At 41.6% G+C, this 7824-nt stretch overlaps 1 non-coding gene across 1 annotated transcript; it reads right to left on the bottom strand.

Annotated features, from left to right (window-relative positions):
* Positions 1-905: 905 nt before the first annotated feature.
* Positions 906-1012, bottom strand: LOC141688647 (small nucleolar RNA R71). Its single transcript, XR_012562080.1, has one exon. It is a non-coding gene; the product is annotated as a small nucleolar RNA R71 (small nucleolar RNA).
* Between the last annotated feature and the right edge of the window lie 6812 nt (positions 1013-7824).

Below are 7824 nucleotides of genomic sequence, written 5' to 3' on the forward strand. Positions count from 1 at the left end.
TTATCTCATATAGTTAATTCAACCTTAATTCTCTTAGTTAATATTATTTAGTATAATCTCTTAGTTAATCAAAACTCAATTTGTTATTTGTCTTAGCATTGAACGATAACCATACATTGTTGCACAAGTGCATAATCTGAACGTAACCTAAACCAGTCTTTATGGGAATGAATCTGATTTATATCTTATACTACTTGCAAACGCGTATACTTGCATGTAATTTTAGAGCGTGTTTTTGCCCTAAAAAGTTTTTGGCGCCGCTGCCAGGGACTCGTGGTTTACTTTTATTTTATGTGCTTGACATCAGTGGTCGTTAAAGTTCACTGACTCAGATATTTTACTTACTTATTTTTGTGTTGCTTTTTCAGGTATTCTAGAGAGCGTGTATGCTAACGCGTTCTCAATCTCAGAAGAGAACACTGGATAAAGTGGAGGAAGTAGTAGAAGAAGTTCTTGTAGAGGAGAAAGTAGAAGAAGAATTCTTAGTTGAGAAAGAAGAAGAATCTCTTGTTATAACGGGTGAAACAGAAGCGAATACGAAGGCCTTGATGGATTACTCTCAACCGAAGATCAATGATATTCAGTCTAGCATTGTCAGACCAGCCATCACGGCTAACACTTTTGAAATCAAAGCTAGCACGATTCAGATGGTGCAGAATTCAGTTCAGTTTGGGGGTTCTCCGACGGAAGATCCCAACATGCATATTAGAGATTTCATCAAGATCTGCGACACTTTCAAATTCAACAATGTATCTGAAGATGCTATAAAGCTAATGCTTTTCCCATTCTCTCTGACAGATAAAGCTAAGTGTTGGTTGCATTTTCTACCTCCAGGTTCTATCACTAAATAGGAAGATCTTGCTCAAAAGTTTCTTACTAAGTTCTTTCCTACGGCGAAGACTGCTGCAATCAGGAATGCTCTTACTCAATTTGCACAGCAATCAGGAGAGTCTTTGTGTGAACCTTAGGATCGTTATAAGGAGATGCTGAGAAAGTGTCCTCATCATGGGATGCCTGACTGGATGATTATAAACTGCTTTCATAATGGCTTGGGAGCATAGTCTAGACCCATGCTCGATGCAGCATCAGGTGGAGCCTTATATGCCAAGAGCTACGATGAAGCTTATGAGTTGATTGAACTGATGGCTGCTAATGGGTACCAGAACCCTTCTCAGAGAATAAATCAAGGCAAGGTAGCAGGAATTTTAGAGGTGGATGTAGCTACTGCTATAGCTGCTTAACTTAAGTCTTTGACGATGAAGGTGGATTCTTTAGCTAATTATGGAGTTACTCAGATCACTAGTGTTTGTGAGCTTTATGCTGGTGCGCATGATACAGAGCAGTGTGCTATATCTAGTGAATCAACTCAGTTTGTGAGTAACTTTCAGAGGTCGCAGCACCCAGTTCTAACCACCTATCATCCCAACAACCGCAATCATCCTAACTTTAGCTGGAGCAACACTCAGAATACGGTTCAACAGCCTTATCGGCAGTATGCAGCAAAGAAGTACAACCCTCCTGGTTTTCAACAACCGCAATATGCTTCAAAACCACAACTCCAACTTCAGCAATTACCACATGGAGGTACAAATTAAGCTAATGAAAAATCTGAATTGGAGGAGTTGAGGCTCATGTGCAAGAGCCAAGAGGTTTCTATTAAGACCTTGGAGAATCAAATTGGTCAGATTGTCAATGCCTTGCTGAATCGTCAACCGGGTGCACTACCACGTGACACAGAAGTTCCAGGCAAGAAGGAAGCTAAAGAGCAGGTTAAGGAAATTACATTAAGGTCTCGGAAGGTTGCAAATCCTGAACAATTTCAAGTTTCAAAATCTGAAGATGTGGTTGAAGAAGATGTGCAGAAGGAAGTAGAAGTGGAACCAAGAAAGAAAATTATGGAACACACTCCTTCTGAGGGTAATACAGGGGAGAATCAGGTCTATCCTCCACCTCCTTTTCCTAAAAGGCTGCAAAAGTAGAAGTTGGATAAGCAATTTGTGAAGTTTCTGGAGGTGTTCAAAAAACTTCATATCAACATACCTTTCACTGAAGCTCTTGAACAAATGCCTAGTTATGTGAAGTTTATGAAAGGTATTCTCTCTCAGAAAGTGAAGCTCGATGACTTAGAGACTGTTGCTCTAGAGGAGGAATGCAGTGCTTTGCTGCAACAGAAGTTGCCTCCAAAGCTTAAAGATCCTGGAAGCTTCACTCTTCCTTGCACCATTGGAAACTTGTCGTTCGACAAGTGTTTATGTGATTTGGGAGCTAGCATCAATCTGATGCCTTTGTCTGTCTTCAAGAAGTTAGATTTACCTGATCCAAAGCCTACTTATATGTCCTTGCAGTTGGCCGATCGTTCTATTACATATCCACGAGGCATTGTGGAGGATGTCTTGGTCAAGGTGGACAAACTCATTTTTCCTACTGATTTTGTAATTCTTGATTTCGAGGAGGATAAAAAGATTCCCATAATCTTGGGAAGACCATTCTTGGCTACTGGCCGAAGCTTGATAGATGTGTAGAAGGGTGAGCTCACTATGCGAGTGCTAGATCAGGATGTGACTTTTAACGTTTTCAATTCCATGAAATTCCTTACTGATCACGAGGAGTGCTTAAAAGTGGAATTGGTCGATTCTGTGGTTACTTCAGAACTTGATCAAATGCTAAGGTCTGATGCCTTAGAGAAGGCCTTGTTGGGGAATTCAGATAGTGAAGATGATGAAGGTGATGAGCAGTTGCAGTATTTGAATGCTTCTTCTTGCAAGAGAAGGCTGTATATGCCTTTTAAATCTCTTGGAATGTCAGAACTCAAAAATGCTGAGGGGCGTCTCGACCCATCTATTGAGGAAGCTCCTACACTTGAGCTCAAACCATTTTCTGAACACATGAGGTATGCTTTTTTAAGTGATGCATCTACTTTTCCTGTTATTATTGCATCTGACCTTTCAGGTAGTGATGATGAAAAGCTCTTGAGAATTCTGAGAGAGTTCAAATCGGCAATTGGATGGACTATAGCAGATATCAAGGGAATCAACCCTTCTTATTGCATGCATAAAATTCTACTAGAGGAAGGAAGCAAGCCGACTGTTAGCAACAGAGGAGGCTAAATCCGATAATGAAAGAGGTTGTGAAGAAGGAAATTCTCAAGTGGCTAGATGCAGGGATCATCTATCCTATTTTTGACAGTTCTTGGGTGAGTCCATTTCAGTGTGTGACAAAGAATGGAGGCATCATAGTTGTTACTAATGAGAAGAATGAGCTCACTCCTACTCAAACAGTCACGGGGTGGAGAGTTTGCATGGATTACAGGAAGCTAAACAAAGCCACAAGGAATGAACACTTCCCTCTTCCTTTCATTGATCAGATGCTTGGCAGGTTGGCTGGGCATGAATATTGTTGTCTTCTGGATGGCTATTCAGGCTATAATCAGATTTGCATCACTCCGGAAGACCAGGAAAATACTACCTTCACTTGTCCATTCAGTACTTTTACCTTCAGAAGAGTTTCTTTTGGGTTGTGTGGTGCATCTGCCATATTTTCAGAGATGCATGATGGATATCTTCTCTAACATGATTGGTCAAAATGTGGAGGTGTTTATGGATGATTTCTCTGTGTTTGGTGATTCGTTTGATGAGTGCTTGCAAAATCTTGGCACAGTTCTTAAAAGGTGTGTTGAGACCAATCTGGTTCTCAACTGGGAGAAATGTCACTTTATGGTGCAACGGGGCATCATTCTTGGGAACAAGGTCTCTAGTAAAGGTCTTGAGGTGGAAAAAGCCAAGGTGGGGGTCATTGAAAATCTTTCTCCACCAATTTCCGTTAAGGGAGTCCGTAGCTTTCTTGGTCATGCGGGTTTCTATAGGCGGTTCATCAAGGACTTCTCTAAAATCTCTAAACCGTTGTGCAATCTTTTAGAGAAAGATGTTCCTTTCAAGTTTGATGATGAGTGCCGAGCTGCTTTTGAGATCTTAAAGAAGAGTTTGATCACGGAACCTGTCATAACTGCACCTGATTGGAATGAGCCATTTGAAATGATGTGCGATACAAATGACTATGCAGTTGGAGAAGTTCTTGGGAAAAGGAAGAACAACATATTTTATGTGGTCTACTATGCTAGTAAGACCCTCAATGGTGCTCAACTGAACTATACTACTACTGAGAAAGAACTCTTAGCCATTGTCTATGGTTTTGAGAAGTTTCAGTTTTATTTTCTTGGGACAAAGGTGACAGTGTTCACTGATCACATTGTTATTCGCTATCTTGTCTCGAAGAAGGACTCGAAGCCTAGAACTATTCGATGGGTTCTTATACTTCAGGAATTTGAGTTGGAGATCAAGGATAGGAAAGGTACTGAGAATCAAGTCACAGATCACCTATCTCGGTTAGAAGATCCAAGTAAAGCTTCACATGATAAGACATTGATTAATGAGTCTTTTCCCGATGAGTAGTTGTTTGGGGTGCAAGAGGAAGAACCATAGTTCACAGACATTGTGATCACTGCCAGCGTGTTGGTAATATGTCTAAGAGGGATGAGATGCCTCTTTATGTGCTTCTCGAGGTTGAGGTCTTTGATGTTTGGGGAATTGACTTCATGGGGCCATTTGTCTCGTCTTGCAATAATTAGTATATCTTGTTGGCGGTTGATTATGTGTCAAAATGGGTGGAAGTCAAGGCTTTGCCAACGAATGATGCGAAGGTAATGCTTAATTTTCTTCATAAGCAGATATTCACAAGATTTGGGACTCCAAAAGTCATAATCAGTGACAAGGGATTGCATTTTTATAATTGCAAGTTCATTGTTATGATGCAGCGATATAATGTGAATCATCGTATTGCTACAGCCTACCATCCTCAGACTAATGGTCGAGCTGAGGTGGCAAAAAGATCAAGTGTATTCTAGAGAAAATTGTGTGTCCATCAAGGAAGTATTGGTCTTTGAAGCTGGATGAAGCTGTGTGGGCGTATCGAACAACATACAAGACTCCGCAAGGCATGTCACCGTTTCAGTTGGTTTATGGTAAGGGATGTCATTTTCCTGTGGAGCTAGAGCACAAAGCGTATTGGGATTTAAAGAAGTTGAACCTCGATTTGGATGTAGCTGGTAAGAAAAGGATGCTTCAATTGAATGAACTCGATGAGTTTCGGCTTCAAGCGTATGAGAACAACAATATATATAAGGAGAAAGTCAAGAGGTGGCATGATAGGGGTCTAGTGCTCAAATCATTTATTCCAGGGCAACAAGTTCTGTTGTTCAACTCTCATCGCCGTCTTTTTCCTGGAAAATTGAAGTCGAGATGGTCAGGGCCATTTGTTATCAAAACTGTGTTCCCACATGGAGCGGTGGAGATTTTTGAGAATTATTCGGGCCAAGCATTCAAGGTGAATTGGACAGAGGTTGAAGCATTCCTATGGGAATACGGTAAACCGTGAGGTGGTTAGTGCGTTTTATTGTCCACTTGATCTCGCGATTTTACGTCAAGCTAGTGATATAAACCAAACGCTTCTTGGGAGGCAACCCAAGTTTATTGTACATTAGTAGGTGTTAGAAGGAAGAAAAAGAAGGAAACTCCAAAAAAATGAGAAAAATGAAAAAAATTCAGTGTCGACTATAGTAGCACGGCGCACCCACACTGAAAAGAACAGATTCTGTGCACGCCCGTGCTGAAAGCAGGGCAGCCACACTGGATTTCCAGAGACAGGGCGCGCCCGCGCTGGGAGCGGTGCGGCCGCGCTGCAACCCTGTAAAAAAAACAGAAAATCGAAAAATGAAAAACAAAATCAGTCTATACCCAAATTTCCCTCTCCCACCTTCCATATTTCCCTCTCCAAATCAGTTTCAATTACCCCATTACTCCCATTATTCCCATAATCAATTTCCACTTCTATTCGAAACCTAATTCTCTTCCTATATATACACATACTTATACACAATCTTCTCCATCACTTTTTCAATTCTCAAAACTCTAAATCTCTCTTACATACATCTTTTCTCTCAATTTTATTCGAATTCAATGGCACCCAAGAGACAAAGAACCCAAATTAGCACCAGCACCACCGATTCTTCTAGAATTGGGGGTGTGAGGCCCATGTTTGCTACTCCAGAGGCCGAGGCGGAGTATACGACGCTGCTTTCGAAGCCCATAGCCAAGGAGCGAGGTTTTCTTCCATCGGGGAGGGATGGTAAGTTACTTGAGATGATTGTGGAGATGGGGTGGATTGGTTTTTGCGAGGCACCTGCTGCTGTGCCCATAAGTGTAGTTCGCGAGTTTTACGCGAATGTGAAGGCGGAGAAGAACAGGTATTCTGTGGTTAGGGGATTGACGGTGGATTATACCATGGATGCGATTCAGAGGGTGATTAATCATCCCGAGAGATAGGCGAGCTAGGATGATTGGGTGACAAAGATGGGGGAAGATTTTAACTTAGATTTAATTATTGCTACTCTCTGTGTTCCCGACACTCACTGGAAGTTTAAGAAGGGGTCGAACGAGTATGCTACTTTCCCTGCTTCGTGCATGAACAGGTATTCCCGTGCATGGAACTCGTTTATTTGTGCTAACATTATGCCTTCATCACATATGCATGATGTTACGGTGGACCGGGAAAAGCTGTTGTGGGATATTCTGCAGGGTGATTATGTGGACTTGGGGTCCATTATTTTTCAGGGGATTTTGAGGTTTCTGCGAGGGAGCACTACGAGTTTTATTCCGTATGCGTCGATTGTGACGAAGCTGTGCACGACAGTTGGTGTTCATTGGCCTGCACACGAGCAGCTGTAGTTGCCTAGTGCCCCGATTGATAGTTCAACTATTGCAGTGATGCAGGAGTGGTACAGTGGAAAGGCTGATGAGAAGGGGCTCAGTTACTCCGATGATCACTTGCCGGGTGGACGGCCAGCTGATCAGACATATGCTGGCTTGAGTTTAGCGCATTATAGGGGGAGTAGAGCAGCATGGTGACATCAGATGGGGGAGGCCAGTTCTTCGCAACAGCAGCAATAGCAGGATATTGAGGGCAGTGATGGCTTGAGTTTAGCGCATTATAGGAGCTTGATGAGGAGGATGGATGCGATGCATGACATCCATAACAGGTTTGCACATGATCTCACCCAAGCGTTGGGGACTGCATTCAGAGCCATAAGTGTTGACATCCAGTGGCCAGTTTTTGGTGAGGACTCTATGTACCCGCCTCCTGATACTCCTGACACTCTACCCGTTGAGGGTGATGATCATGATTCCGAGTAGGTATGCCTGATTCCTTACTATTACCTTCACTGAGGACAGTGAATATTTAAGTTTGGGTGTGGTATTAAGGAATATATGTTATATGTGTATCCATTTAGTTGTATATTCATGATAGTTTAATTCATATAGTTGCATATTTTCCATGTAGTAGTTTTTTTATTTTGCATGTTAGTATGTTGCATATAGATTGCATGTGCATTATATCATGATCCCTTAAGTTTACTTTACCGATTGATTGGTGATATTGATGCTAGTGTAGTGATGTCGTATAGAGAGATGTTAAGTCCCATCGAGTTGATTTAAATGCTAGAAGCAATAAAAATTTCACTAAGTCTTATAGGTTGCTTGAGTGCTAGATCATGATCATATTTTATCTGTTTGTCGAGGTTTAATCACTTGTTTATCTCTAGAATGTATGATATTCTCTTAATGACAACATAACATGGATATTTAAAAATTGGAGAAAAACATTGGATTTCATTGCTAGTTATTGTGGCTAGGTGTCAAATGGTTAGTAGCCGGCTCATATTTTATATGAGTAGTCTAGGGTTGAACGAGATGGAGCGAAATGCACTCGTTC

Source organism: Apium graveolens, chromosome 9, assembly GCF_009905375.1.
Source record: "Apium graveolens cultivar Ventura chromosome 9, ASM990537v1, whole genome shotgun sequence".
NCBI classification, from domain to species: Eukaryota; Viridiplantae; Streptophyta; class Magnoliopsida; order Apiales; family Apiaceae; genus Apium; species Apium graveolens.